The sequence below is a fragment of the Chinchilla lanigera genome, unplaced genomic scaffold, assembly GCF_000276665.1.
Source record: "Chinchilla lanigera isolate Chin_1 unplaced genomic scaffold, ChiLan1.0 scaffold00120, whole genome shotgun sequence".
NCBI lineage: Eukaryota > Metazoa > Chordata > Mammalia > Rodentia > Chinchillidae > Chinchilla > Chinchilla lanigera.
Window position 1 is genome coordinate 362,024 of NW_004955521.1, and position 16,367 is coordinate 378,390.

A 16,367-nucleotide genomic window follows, 5' to 3' on the forward strand; every position below is an offset into this window, starting at 1 on the left:
GACATCAGTAAAATCAAGTTTGTTGATAAAGTATTCTGATTGCTTGCATTTAATTGTGCCAGAGACATAGAGTTTTGGTAACCAAAACCATATCCTTTTGAAAGGCATCTCCAGAGCAAATAACTTCTTTTTACTGGTAAACAATGACGTTTAAATGATATTGGATGCTGGAGTGACCACTGGTTCAGGCAGCCAAGATTCTAAAGGTGTAGGCCTGGCCTTGTCACACTGATGATAAGAAAAGGTCCTGAGATGCCCTGTGTGGCTCAACAATTCCCCGCACATTTCTCCTGGCCTCAGATACCTTGGTGACTCACCTGTTGACCCCATCAGAACACTGGGGCTCTTCCGGCACTGTGGAGTCAGTACCTGTGGCACTGCCTATGGGAAGAATAGTCCTGCATACACATGTGATTATTTTTAATGTATAAGAAGAAAATTATGTTTTAAGTTCATTGATTTGGGGATGCAAAGCTTAAGCTATAAAAGAAAAGAAAAAGGACTCAAATATGTTTTGAATAATCATTTATTCTAGAGCATCTGGCAAATATAAACTTGGAAGTATGGAAGAACATTCATGTTAACAATGGCCACTTTCCAAAGAATAGTAAGGGACATATATTTAAAAAACAGCAACAACAAAAACACAAACCACAGTCATCTGCCACAGAAGCAATGACTGTAGGAATCACAAAGGATAGTGATAATAAGCGGAAGATTATGCCTTGAAACCATGCCAGTAAAATCTAAGTTAATTAAATGAGGGCTCAATTATAAAAACAAAGATAACTTTCACTTCTATTTTTAATTTTATGGATGAAAAGTAAGCCTTGGAAATACGAAAGAACCAAATAAAGTCATCAAGTAAGAATAACTTAAACTCTTTTTCTGATCTTTGTTTGTGGAGGAGTAGAGCACAGGATCATTTGGCAGGCAATAGATAAATATAAGCAAACTGCAAGTCCTTGATTTTGCCATAAGTGGCAAAATGCACGATGAAGACAAGACTGAGAGAGTCTGAGTTGATAAACATGGAGGCAATTATTGTTCTTATTTATTGGCTTCTAAAGCACATCTTGCTTAATACAAGGTGCTGTGCAACAAAATAGAAAGTCCACTAAAACCCCACAGTGCAGAGAGTGTGAGGGTAGAAGGCAGGCACAGCACACTTTCAGTTCCTTCAGAAAAGAAAGTATTGTGCTGAGAGCCATGTGCACAAGAGTTTAACTAAATGAGGATGACAATTCTAACATGAGCGCTAACCATTTACCAGGATGGCAATAACCCATCAATCCTCAATAAAAAACAGGCTTGGGCACAGAAATACATCAGGATATTTAGAATCAAATTTTTTATCATTCTTGTGTCTAAAAATTTTTTTCTGGGTAAAAGGGGAAAGAGGGAGGAAGTAAAAAGAAGTATAGAAAGAGAAGCACCACAATAGTTAACTAAAAATTAGTTATATTGATTCAAAGTAACTCAGTGGGAGGTCTGTATCATATTTTATATATTATAATAAATCCAAAATTATGTCAGTTTTTTCCCCTAAACTGGCAGCATTGTGTGGTTGTGTTCATTTATGCCTGGTCTGAATGGGCATAAGCACAAACCAAAAAGCTAAAGAAAAAATTTGTCTCTCTGAGACATTTTTAAACTAATTTATTTTACTTTACATCATCATTAAGAAAGATTATTTAAACAGAAGCACAGGTTATTTTTTAACTATCCTACACAGGATTAAAATTAGCAATTAAATACTACACTTTAAACCATTGCAAGGTTTGGAACCAACTGCTTTAACCTTTCTACCAGTTTTCCTGCTGGTCTCAAGAGGTGGACTGGCAGGAAAAAGTCGGAGGAGGAGGACTGCACGGCTTGGCACAGTGACCTCACTCAAAGCTAAGCAGACAGCGTCTCAGTGCCACCACGTCTGAAACTGGCAGAGCTGCCAGAAGACTATGGTTTCTGATATACTGTGCTCAACCAAGATACCCTGTGGACAGGTCACTTGGAGAGCTGAGTCTTGTGCTGGGCGTTTGGGTGTGGTCAGGGCTGGATGAGCAAGGGTCTTTGACTGTAGGAAGAAACCCACATCATGTTTCTCAGACCCTGTCAAAAGCTCAAATGAAAGTCCATATCTATACAGCTAAATTTTGAAAGGCTACAAATTAACTTTCAAAGGCAAAAATATTTACATAAACCTGAAAATGTTTATGTTTTGATAGCAATGAAATATCACTAAATATTTCTATAGAAATAAAACTATCTGCATTTATAGCATTATCTTATTCTTTGACAATGTGAACTTTTTTTTTTTTCCTTTGGTTTTTTTCCGGTACCGGGAATTGAACTCATGACCTTGCGCTTGCCAGGCAGGCACTGTGCCGCTGAGCTAAATCCCCAGCCCGACAATGTGAACATTTAGGAACAAGCTCCATGCATGTTGTGTCTAGACCTACATATAGTATATGAATTATTTAATAAAATATTTCAAAATATGCCTCAGGTACTATAGCCAACAGTGGTGAATATTATACTCCAGAACCACAAATTGGAACACAAAGAAATCCAAGAAAAGAGACTCTCAGTACTATCAAAAATGGCTCTTTGTTATCCAAAATTCTGTTGCACTCCTGCAGTGTAAAAAGAAGAATATGAAATTTAATTTTGTCTTTCCTTTCCCCTAGGTGCCCTGCCCAGCCGATCTTCCTTCACTACAGAATTTGCTTCCATGTGGGCAGGGGCCCAGCCAACACATTTTCTCAACACTGCAGTACAGTCATCTGGTTTTTTTCTTTTGTTTTGTTCTTTGTCTTGAGATGAGGTTTCTTCATGTAGTTCGGGCTGGTCTTCAACTCATATGTTGTCCGAGCTGGCCTTGAACCCTAAAGCATGGATCACAGTGCCTGGCCCCTCCTGCTCAGGCCAAGAATGGCATCACCACAGAGCTGATAATTCTGCAAGGGAAATAAACATAAAGAATGAATTATAGTAGTAGGCTAAGTGGAGTGCTATGAGAGAAGCATAACAAAAATACCCAACTTTTATGAGCCCGCTATCTGCCACTCCTAACAGGGTTTACATACATTATTTCATTTGAACCTCACAAGACAGTAAGTCAAGGTTACAAAACACAGACTGGAGTACAGAAACTTTAAAAGATCTTGCCCACATGTGTGTCAATTAGGGAGCAGACTTCTGTACAGAAGTTTGCTGGATATAATTGTTTGTCAAATTTGGTTTTACCATTTTGAATGTATGTCTCTAGAAGACATTAATATTTCTTTCATTATTTTAATGCTCTTGTCAGGTTTTGACCTCTCAATAAAAAATTCAACTGCATGTGTTTGTAAATGAAGGAACTAAGGTTAAAAATGTATATGGAAATGCTAAAAGCCAAGAATAGCCATGGCAATATTGCAGAAGAATGAAGTTGAAAGATTTACACTAGTGGATATCAAGCCTATTAAAAAATATGAAGGGCCAGGGATTTAGCTCAGTGGAGCAATGCTTACCTGGTAACCATGAGGTCCTGAGTTCAATTCCTGGTACTCCCCCAACAAAGTAAATTAATAAAAAATAAAATAAAATTTTAAAAGTATAGTATTTGCAAAAAAGGAGGAACAAATAAAGGGAACATTGTAGAGAATCCAAAACCAAACCAACATCCCCATGGATCTTTGGTTTCTGACAAAAATGATATTACTTAGAATTGGGAAAAGAGCAGCTTTTTCAATAAATGCTGATGGGTCAACTTGCTATCTATATATGAAATCAGTGAAATTTGATTCTTACCTCATGTCATACCCAACATCAATTCTAGGCGAATTGTAGCTGTCACTATGAAAGGCAAGGTGTCAGTGTTTCTGAAAGATAGCATAGGGACAGAATTTTCTAACTGTAAGGATTTAACAAATGTTTTTAAAAGATAATATAAAAAGAACTAATTATAAAGAAAAAGATTTATAAGCTGGACTGCATGAAAATTTAGTTTTGTTCATCACAAGAAGTCATTAGCAAAGTGGAAAGCTAAGCTAGAATGTTTCAGGTATTTGCAGTGTGTCTATCTTTCAAGGATTAATACTCAGAATTTACAAGAACCCTTACAAGTATGTCAGAAGAGACTGCACAATAGACAGTGGGCGAGAAATGTGAGCAAAGGCTTCATAAAAGAGAGTTTCTGAATGGAAATATAAATATGCTAATCTTTATTAGTCATTAGGGAGATGTAAATCAAAACCACAAGGAGATACAATAGCACATTTATCAGAGTGGCTTTAATTTAAAATTGATTACTAACATCAAGTGTTAATATAGATCTGGAAATCTCTTACTATGGTGAAACAAATGTAAAGTTATTCAGTCATTTTAGAAAACTTATATTCCATTTATATTAAACCTGAAATCTCTTATTCTGTGAGTTAATAATTTCATTTCTTAGATAGTCTACATAAATGAATAAATATGTGTGTGAAAACACAGGGACAAAAATGTTCACAGAAGCATTCAGAAGACAGACAGGAAGATCATTAGTTTGAGGTTAGCGTGGGCTACATCACCTCCATCCCAATTGATCTTAGCAGTATTATTTGTAATACTCTGCAATTAGAAACAACTGAATTATTCATCAATAGTAACATGAATAAATATGTTATGGTATATTGATATAATGAAATGGAGCTTAACAGTGAAAATGAGTTAACTACATGCAACAACATGACTAATAAGTAAAGTATGATATTTCATGAAACAACAAGCACATTTCCCATCATAAAGTTCAAAAATGTACAAATTGTTTTATGACACAGAAGTCAGGATTGTGGCTGACTTTCAGCAGAGGGAAAGAGGTAGGCTTTGGAGACCCTGGCAATGTCTCTTTCTGGATCTGCCCAGAAGGAATGGGATGTGTCCTGAGATAGTGGTAGAATGGAGAACAGAGAAGGAAGGTTGGGGAAGATACTTTTGAGGAGGAGATACACAAAATAAACCCTACAGAACAAGAGGCACCCAGCTTGGAAAAACCTTGTGCTCTCTGCAAGATGAGTGAGTTGCCTCCCTTTCACCCTGGTGAAGGGCAGTTTGTGATGTTCTTGTCATCTTTCTAGGAGCGAGGGCCAGTGACACAGATGTATGCATTGATGGACTGCAGTTCTAAGGAAGATCCAGAAATACGAGGTGCTCCACCTCTCCCTATTCTGCCTATAGTAGCCACTGCTCCATTCTTTGTTTTTATGTGTTTGATGTTTTTTAGGTACAACGTATAAATAAGATCATGCAGTATTTTTCTTTCTGTGGCTGGATTATTTCCTTTAGAATTGGGGCCAAAAGTATCAAGAAAAAAGATGACCAGATAAAAAGAAAGTATCTGAAGCAAATTGTGAAATGTGTAGTTACACATATATGTTAATGGGGTATAAGTGGAAACCTATTTAAAATGTCACCTGAGCAAATACATATGGCCAGTATAGTGTTCTCTGAGTTTACCTCATGTTTTTTACATGTAGCAAGCCCTTTTTAAAGGCTGAATAATATTCGTGTGTATGTGTGTGTCATATCCAGTCACTGATGAGTGCTTTTTTATTTCCATATATCAGCTATTGTGACTAATACTGCAGTAAGCCTGGTGGAGTATAGACACCTCTGCTAGGTGCTGATTTCATTTCCTTTAGCTATGTAACTAAAAATAATTAAAAAGGTAGCTAGATCATATCATAGTTCTATTTTTTAATTTTTTGAGAAAAAAAAATCTCTGCTGCTTTCAGTAATGACTATCAGTTTATATTCAAGGGTTCCTTTTCCCCACACCATTGCAACCATTTGCTATTACTTGTCCTTTTGATATAGTAGCTATCCTAACAGGTGGGAGGTGAAATCGCGTGTGGATTTGAAGTGCATTTTCCTGATGGCTAGTGATGTTAAGCACATTTCTATGTACCTATTGGCCATTCTTATGTCTTCTTTGGAGAAATGTCTATTCACATCCTCCTAACTTTTTAAAAATATTTTTACTATTAAATTGTATAAGTACCTTATAAATTTTGGACATTAGCCCTTTATCAGGGAAATACTTTGTATGACTTTGTAGGCTGCTTTTTCACTTTGTTAAATGTTTCCTTTGCCATGTTGAACATTTTTAGTTTGATGTTATTCTACTTGTTTGCTTTTGCTTCTCTTGCCTGTGTTTTTAGTGTGATATCGAAAGAATTATCACCACTGCCATTGTTGATTTTCCTCTGTGCTCTGTTTTTGCAGTTTCGGGTTTCCCACTTAAGTCTTCAGTCTACTTCATCTTGATTTCTATGAATGGTGTAAAAGAGGAGTCCATTTCATTCTTTTGCACATAGATACCCAGTTTTTCCAGTAGCATTAATGAAGGGACCCTTTTTCCCCGTTACATGTCTTCGGCTTTGTCAAATACTGTATTAGCTGACTGTGCTGAGATTTACTTATTGACTTTCTGTTCTGTTCCATTGACAATGTTGTTTTTTTTCACTATTATGAAACTTCTAGACTATGACACAGGATACCTAAAAATTTAAAACTACTAAAAATAGTATTAAACATATTTTGTCCCAAAAGCTAAGAAAACTAAGCAAGAATTAGAATGACATCAAAGTCTTGTCTAAGTGGTAAAATATCACTAATTAATACTAGTCAATAAAGTCTAAGCAAACACTATTTACATAAAATACTTCCAATATAGAGGTAAAAACTTAAGTAGAAAAACATGATGTCTCCAAATTATTATCCATAATTCAATGATAATAAAAACCTTTTGACTTAAAATACTTCACAGTTACATCATTCAAAAATATTGAATTCCCATTGTAACAACATGAAATTTTCTCTAAAATTAACATATTCTATGAAAATAACTTGAAAAGAAAAAGAAGTAGAAAATGGTATTCAGAGTCTGCTTGTGTAGGGAGGTGGTCCTGGGAAGCAGCACCTTGAGATATAGCATAAGGGTACTGAATGAGAGGAGGGGACGATGGAAGAGATGGCAAAAAAACAGAAAGAGAGAAACAAAGAAGGGATGGAAGGAGAAAGGGAGAAAAGGAAGGGGAATATTCAGTCCATGCTGAGCCTTCTCACTGTGTCACCTAGCTTGATAACAGCCATTCAGTGGTAGAATTGGGGCCAAAAGTATCAAGAAAAAAAGATGACCAGATAAAAAGAAAGTATCTGAAGCAAATTGTGAAATATGTAGTTACACATATATGTTAATGGGGTGTAAGTGGAAACCTATTTAAAATGTCACCTGAGAAAATGCATATGGCCAGACTGACAGGATAAACCTAACTAGGGGGTTTAGAAAGGAGTGACATTACCAGTGCTGATAATGTAAAAATTTGACAGGCAAATTTGTGTGTTATCATCAGACAGAATAACTGTGTCAATTTTTAAACATTTAAAAATTATATGCATGGAACTTAACAGATGAGTCAAAAGGAAAATGCAAAGAAAAAAATTAAACGACTAATGAATGTTTTTGTACATACCTTAGTTGATATTACGATGGAGTGAATTAGAATCACATGTAGGCAGGCACCATGAAAATGAGGAAGGAAGAAAGGAAGACAGGGAGGGAAGTGAAGGAGAGTGAGGAGAGAGAGAGAAAGGGGGGAAGGAAAAAAGAAGGGTGTTTTTAGTGTGATATGAGAGAGAGAGAGAGAGAGAGAGAGAGAGAGAGAGAGAGCCTCACAGGACGTATATCCTGCCTTTTCAGTAACACTGTTCATTACTTACAGAGCATCCTACATGCCCCTTCTCTGCTTTCCATAAATGCAGACCTTGGGCATATGGATGTGGGTGTGTTTTCACACTAAAACTTTAAGGCTAAAGGAGGTGAAGTTTACAAAGTTTTGATCATCATGAAAATGGAAAGATTTAGACGCACACTAACTCTGGTTTGTATCTGAGAAAATGACAGTATTCATTTAATTAGTGTCTTCTCTGTAACTTTGTATTTCCAGTTATTTAGTTGTATAGAAAACTAATTTTGAAATAAGAAAACATAAAATCCGTTCAGGGGCAATTCACATTAGATTTCTAAAATGGTTGCAAGGCTAAACTATAAAAGTTACTTTTCCAGGTGTGAGCCAGATGCTACAAGATTATTTTAAGGTAATTTTTCTTCTGCAAAGATTTTTCTTTCAACATATTCTCAAGGATTACAGACTGATGATTCACATGGGTTGAACACAGTACAAATTGTCTAAGTAGGAATTATTTCTAAGAAAAATCAACCAAAATCTTTTGGGGATTTATTTAGTATTTTATTGACAGTCACTTGTTTTCTAACATTGTAGAGAATAGCTTGAAACAATTATAATATTGTGGTGTATTAGAATTATTGAAAAGTGTATCAGTAACAGTATTCATGAGGCAGTGAAAAAGCAGTTCATGGGGAATAGTTTTATTGATAGAATGTTTAATCCTTATAACATAAAGTAATAGTTCATTAAAGTAAGACTCTTTTGGAGTAAGTAGGTAGGAAGGAGTTGAAAAAAAATTGTGACAATATCACAAAATGTATGAAGGCAAAGTCCATTGTTTTCAATAAACTTAAATGTAGTACAAACATAACAAGGAGATTAATAAATATATGACAAATTTTATGATTAGGTTGAATCAAAATAAAGTCAATTTACTATACAAGTAAAATTTTATAAATACTTAGACTTTTCCAAAATTTTCTACTAGGCTTATGTCTTAAAAACTATGCTAGAAAAACACAGTTTACAATATAATTCTGAGAACACAAACTGACTGTGATGATCATTATACTGTACAATACTTACGTGCATCAAGTCACCATGCTGCACACTGTGAAATCACCATCTTTGTCATTTAAGTATTTAAAACTTTTAAATGTTCAACAATTATTTTGTTGAATAAAACATCAGATGTAAGCAGGGCTGTGACATAAGTTTGTGTCACAGCAGTGGTGCCTTTGTAAATCTTAAACAAGAGACGCTTGATGTGCTTCTATAAAATGTAAAATTTTATAGAATGTAAAAATCCATTATAGGAAGAGTAATGAGGAAAACAATATGTGGTGGCTGAGGTATTTTTCTAGTCTAATTGGGATGTGACAGTATCACAGTGGAATGCTCCTTCTGACTGTAGGTAATCACTTTAAATGACTATAGGAAAGGAATTTCACCTTGTGACTTTTTCTACTCTCAGAAAACAATCACCTAGGGAGACTAGCCCAGATCCTCAGCTCATTTCACTTGTGTGGGTGATGCATCTGCAGATAAAAGCTGGCAAGGCAGACAGGTAGGGGTGCCTCAAGGTGCTGTTCTCATTTTCTCATTAGACAAATCTCTAGGACCACACCCGTGAGGACCTGTCCAGGACGCACAGTCCTGCCTCAGCCTCTCCCTTCACCACTGCCTTTGCTCTGGCCCTGCTCCATCTGGTATACTTCCTCATACCTGCACTTCCTTCTTCTCACACCCTATTATTTTTTTCTGCCTCTTGTTCTCTTCCACATCTTTTCTTCCTTTTTTTTCTCTGCTTATTTCATCCCCTCCATTTCCTTTATCCTGAAGCCCTTCTGTCTACATCTCCCATCAGCCTAGAGCAGTCTTCCAGAAGCCTCTGGGATGGGCATTTGGGGGTGGATGCCTCTCTGAGCATACTCTCTGCAGAGCCCTTGTCAGCAGCCCTCCTCAGAGTCACCTTCTTCCCATCACACACTTCATCCTTGTCCTGAGCTAATCCTTTGTGACTGAAACAAGCATTCCTTCTGAGGAGGTAGGATTTTAGAGAGACAAAAGCCTTACTCACAGGAAATCAAAACCCTGCTGATTTAGCACATTTGGGGCAGAATTTCAAGGGCTGCCCTTTTTAAGCCTCACATTTTAAGGTGTCTGTTTGATTTATGCCTGAAGCTAGTAAATTGTTTTCTGCAAAATAAAAGGTAAAAAGGCAGTTTGTTCTCACAATAAAGGACAATGTTCCTTTGAAACTGGGCAGAAATGTTGATTGAATTGTTCTATTTATTAAGACTCAAATGACCAAGAGAACAAAAATCTTTAGAAGAAAACCACAGCAGAAAACCAAATCAGAACAAATTGAGATTGCTGTGGCTGCTTTCTAAAAATTTTTAGATAGAAAATGTCAGAGCCGGCAACAGATAGCTCTGATGTGTTTCTAAGGCTTAAGCATCAGGAATGAAAGGATTACAGTAGTTATACCTCAGAGGTGCAGAGGTATTGATTCTTATACTATGAGTTCTCTTACTATAAAAGTAGAGGTTAAAAATAGTGTTTATCTGTGTGGTTCTTAGCAGAATTTCAAATGAAAGCAAATTCTCTCATCCTACATGATCTAGACCAGAAGTTATTGCCTTCATTTTTTCTCACTGAATCTTATCAGCTGTCCCGTGATTCACAGTTCAGTGTGTGATCGGGGCATTCCTATCTGTAATTAACCCAAATTAAAGTTTACATTGTCTGCTTCTTTTTTTCATATTGTTTTATTGGGTGAAAGAAATAGCCTTAGCCTTCAGTGGGAGCTATGATAATGAAAATTACCCTAGTCAGCCATCCTAGTGCTGAAATATGTGTGGTTCTTTAATTACAAAAGAGAAAAAAAGCTATTATGTCCGATTAAAATCTTCATCCCTTAATGGGCAGTAAACTCAAAGTTCCTTTGTCTAAGGGATGTTTCAAATCTATTTTTCACTTGTGTCCAAAGAATCTGGCTTTGTTACTTCAAAAACTCAATAGATGTCTATATATTTAAAAATAGAGAGTAAATAGAAATTATGTAGAAATACAAATAGTTATAGGTTTATATATAAATAAAAACATAGTTTCCAAAAATAAGAAACATTTAAAAATAGATAAGGGTACAGTGTGGGAATGAAAAAGATGCCAATTAGTTGCTAAGTATGTGAGTCTTCAGTTTTAAGAAAATATGTATATTTTTTCGAAACCAAGTGATATTTAAATTTTTCCAAATGATCATAGGATATTCATGGTAACAAGAACTTTAGAGCTCATCCAGTGGTTCTCAAATTAGCTTTCTGCAGAAACGACTGCAGGACCTGTTAAAACCAAGTTTGTAGTCCAGAATAGCGATGCACATATACTCTAGGTTGCTGAAGCAGGAAGATTACAAGTTCAAGCCCAGCCTGGACAATTTGGCAACTCACTGAAACTCTGTCTCAAAATAAACTACAAATAACAAAGGGCTGTGTGTGTAGCTAAGTGTGAAGGCCCTGGGTTCAATCCCTAATAACCTTCACCACCCCCCTAAAACAAAACAAAACAAAAAAAACCCCAAAATACATCAAGTTCATGAGTTAGAAGACTTACATTCCCAGTACTTCCAGGGTACAGATGTTGCTAGTCTTAGGGATCATACTGTGAAGTCCTCCAACCTTAGTCTAGTCCTCTTGTTTTCCAGGCTGGAAACCTGTAGTTTCAATGTATTCCCTAAAGCGAGTCAGCTTGGGTGTGGGTGAGGTAAGAGAAGAACCTGGTTCTTCTTGCTCCCAGCTGCATTCTTGGCTTTTCACACCCAGTGCTCCTCAAACTATGATTTAAAAACAGAGCATAGACCGGACAGCTTAGAGGAAAGGAGGATCGTGAGCATCTGTATATCCAAGAAAAGCCCAGGAGCTGTTCTCTTTCTTGGTACTAGGAATCGAACTCAGGACCTTGCACTGGCCAGGCAGGCACTTGTGCTACTGAGCTATATCCTCAGCCTCCACAAGCTGTTCTTGCAGGTAGTCCAAAGACACACGTCAAGCCACAGAGTTTTGCTCCATAATATTGTTGTCTTTCCGTTTTAATCATTTACACTAAAAATATATGGTGGCTAATTGTTATAACACGGACTTACTTTTTTAGAGAAACAGTTTTAGGTTCACAGAAAAGTTAAGCACAAGATACAGAGACTGTCATACTCAGACACTTGCCCCCACTTCCTCGGTCTCCTCAGTAACCAACATCCTACACCAGCCCTGAACTTGTTACAACTGGTGACCCTACACTGACAACTGAGTATCACCAAAGTCCATGGTTTGCATTAAGCTGTCATATAGTCTATGGATTTTGACAAAGGTACAATGATATTATCTACCATTATAGTATTAAGCAGAATAATTTTACTTTCAATCCTCATTTCTTTCCCCTTAACTTGGCAACCATTGATCTTTTCATTATCTCCATATTTTCCCTCTCCAGAGTGTCATACAGTTAGAGTCATGCAGTATATAGCTTCTCAGAATCACTTCTTTCATTTAGTAATGTGTTTAAAGATTCTTTTCATTCAGTAATATGTTTTAAGATTCTGCTTTATCTCTTGCTAACTCATTTCTTTTCATGCTGAATAATATTCCATTGTTTGGATATACCACAGCTTATCCATTCACCTATGGAAGGATATCTTAGTTGCTTCTAAGTTTTGACAGTTATGAATAAAGCTGATATGAACATCTCTGTGCTGGATTTTGTGTGGACATAAATTGTCAGATCATTTAGTTACTCTCTGAGGAGCATGATTTCTGGATTATATGACGAATGTGCATTTACTTTTGTTAAAATGCAAAACAAAACTGCCAAAGTATCTTCTGCATTCCCACCTGCAACAAATGAGAATTTCAGCTTGTCCAAATCCTTGTTTAGATTGGTGTTATCAATGTTCTAAATTTTGGTGGTTAAAATAGGCATGATGTGGTATATCACTGCTATTTCAATTTGCATTTTCTTAGTGCTACATGCTTATTTGGCATTGTATATTTCCTGCAAGGCTGCAGCTCAGATCTTGTGCCAGTTTTCAGTCAGATTGCTCTTCATTTCATTCTTGCATTTAAGAAATATTTGTACATTTTGGAAACAGTCCTTTATCAAGATCTTTTGCAAATATTTTCTGCCAGGTTGTGACTAGTCTTACATTTCCTTGATAATCGTTTTTAAAAAAAAAAAAAAAAAAAACACCACAATGGTTCTTTTCTTGCTTAAGATTTATTCTTTCAAGGGCTGGGGATTTAGGTCAGTGGGAAAGCGCCTGCCTGGCAAGCGCAAGGTCATGGGTTTGATTCCTGGTACCTGAAGAAAAACAAACAAATAAAACAAAAAAAAGATTTATTCTTTCATAAAGCCAAGTTTCACTGGTTAGTATTGAATCTATGTCATGAAAGAATATGAATTATTTAAAAATTATTCTAAACTACTTTTTCATACTTAAGAGAAAGAATGCACTGAAGTTTGGGAGGGTACTGGGAATCAAACTCATGACCTTACCCTTGCCACGCAGGCACTGAGCCACTGAGCTAGGCCCCACTCTACCCATGCACTTAATATTTTTGTCAATGTGTTAAAACTATTTCAATGAATAGTTTACAGCTATTGCTTGCTTGTATATATAAGTTTCCCCTCACTCAACAGCATTTTCTTATCAAGTATTTTTCTGTGCTAAAAACGCTGCAGCACTACAGTCATAAGACCCAACTTCTGCCATTAAGTCTAGGTAGGAAAGCAGTGAGAAGTCTCAAAATAAAAAAGTAAAAAGGGGCTGAGCATATATCTCAGTGTGAAGGCCTTGGGTTCAATCCCCAATGTCACCAAAAAATTCTAATTCGGTAATAAATTACATTTAATAAATAAATCAAGTAAATGCCATTGATAGGTACTAGCAGAAACAGTATATGTAAGAATGGAAAAGCTTCTGGAAACAAAGACTTTTGGGGTTAATATTCCAGAGAAGGGGACTTTGAGCTGAGTTAGAAAATGCACATGAGAGTGTAACATGGTGTGGGGAGAGATTCAGACATTCTAGAATGAGATGTAGAAGAATTTAGGACTAAAAGAGGAAGAGCTTGAAGGCAAAACACTTGGAAGTTTTACATGTAGGGAACCAAAGGCAGAAGAGAAAGCAAACTAGGAAAAAGTCAGGGCAACTTTTACAGACTTTGGAGAAGCTGATATACAGAGCTATCTTCAGAAATGAAGTGGAATTACCTGTTGGTTGCTTTTGTACTCCAACAGGCATGTAATGAGCACATATTTTTGTATCCAATTTTTAGTCCTTATAAAACCCTACTCACGGTAGGCTAGTACAACTAATTGGTAAGATATACGCACTGGCTAACTTTCAGGGATTCATATAAATTTAGAAAGCTATAATTTTTTTTTAAATCACACTATCTCTTTTAAGTAGATGAAATGTAAATTAATATGTAGATGTTCATTTGAAATGAAATGTACATTAAAGGAAAACAGTGAGAAATCAGTTGATGAGATTGTAAGGCTCACGAGGCAGAGACTATAAACTCAGAGAGATTAATTAATTAGTATTTTTCCTTCTAATCTTACTCCATCTTTATAAACTTTATACTTTTTTTGAAGAAAGATACTTCTCAGTGAAGTTCAGTTGCAAACCTCTGCTCTTTTTGGAGTCTACTTCTCTTCAGGGAATGATCTTTTTCTAGTTCAGACATTTCTGTCCTTTGCCCTCTCTTGTGTATGATCTCTACCTAAATTTTCCAGCTATATTTCAGCTATAGGAGCCCTTCTTTCCTTCATTTCTCTCCAGTTTATTTTCTCCCCTTCAGCATTCTTGTTTTTCTTTGGATGAAAGTTCCCTTACAAAACTTCCTTACTTCTCACTATGTCAGAGGACAGTGATTCAGAGATGTGTTACAAATTTTTCTCAGACAGGACTTTTCTGATTGAGAAGGAATAGTTCTGTACACCCAGAATTTCTTTCTTTGAAAATGTAAATGGGACTTTAATTTATTATGTGCCAACTAAGTGATTCTCATTTTCTATCTAGACTTTTTTGGCATGATATACAGTTAAATACTAAATAATGTTTCCCATTCAAGGATGACTCAGTATTTAACACAAATGAAATTATACTTATGGATTTACTGGCATGTCAATTCAGAAATCAATTTTTAAAATGGAACTATAGATATAGAAAACTAAGCCTTTAACAGTATTGAACTGAAAAAATAATAAAGATAAGAGTATTAGTCAATGAAATAAAAAATAAGAAAATAACAGAGACAATCAATATAACAAGAAACTGATTCTTTGGAGAATCAATAAAATTGATAAATCTCTAGCAAGACTGACAAGAAATAGAGAAAGAGCACAACTATCTAATATCAGAAATAAAATAAAGGTATTCACTACAAAGCCTGCCAACATAAAAAAGACACCAAGGCAATATCATAAACAAGTTTTGCTTGTAAATTTGACACTCAGAAAAAATGGGCTTGAAAATATATAAGCTGCCCAAATTCAACCAACATGTAATAGGCAAATTAAATAGTTCTATAAATATTAAAGTGGATTAATAATTTAAAAGTCCCAAAAAGAAATCTCTAGGAATAGATGGCTTCACTAGAGAAGCTACCAAACATTCAAAGAATTAAAACTGTTTTATACAATCTCTTCCAGAAAATAGAAGATGAAAGACCTTCTGTCTTAATATATGAAGGTTGTCCTAACCTGAATTAAAATAAAAGATAGCGGGGGCTGGGGATTTAGTTCAGCAGCACAGCGCCTGCCTGGCAAGCTTGAAGCCATGATTTCAATTCCCAGTACCAGAAAAAACCCAAAAAAACAAACAAATAAATAAATAAATAAATAAAATAAAAGATAACACAGAAAAACAAATCACTGTCCAATATTTCTCATGAACTTGGATGAAAAAAATCCACAATAAAATATTAACAAATCAAACCCAGAAATATATAAAAATAATTGCATTCGGATACTATTTGGATCTGAACTATCCCCCAAAGGGCCACATGGTAATGGTCAGCCCTCAGCCCATGGCACAATGGAGAGGTGGTGAAACTTTTAGGGAATAAGGGCTGGTGTAAGGAAGTTAAACTAAGCACATGCCCTTGAAAAAGTTAAGGGGACCCTGACCCCTTTTTTCTCTCTTTTGGCTTCCTAGTTGGTCACCATAAGCTGAGCAGCTTTTTACCACCTTTGCTCTTGGTGTCTGTTACTTTACTCTTGTTGCTGAGACATGATACCTGAGGCCCAAAATTAAGAAAGGAGAGGTTTATTTAGCTCACAGTTTGTGGAGGTTTCAACAATCAGCTGGCTCCAAGGCAGGGGGGCATGGCAGAGGGGCAAGCATTCACAGCAGCAGAAGTTACAAAACAACAAGAGCAAAAGGGGAGAGCAAGCCTCTTTTTGTCCTTTATATTGTATGCAGGCTACCTGCCCTAGGGCTGGTGTAGCACTTACAACCCCAGCCCCAGCACTACAGAATGAACCAATCACAAAATCTTTTTTTTTTTTTTTTTTTGGTTTTTCTCCGGTACCGGGAACCAAACTCACGACCTTGCACTTGCCAGGCAGGCGCTTTTGCCGCTGAGCTAA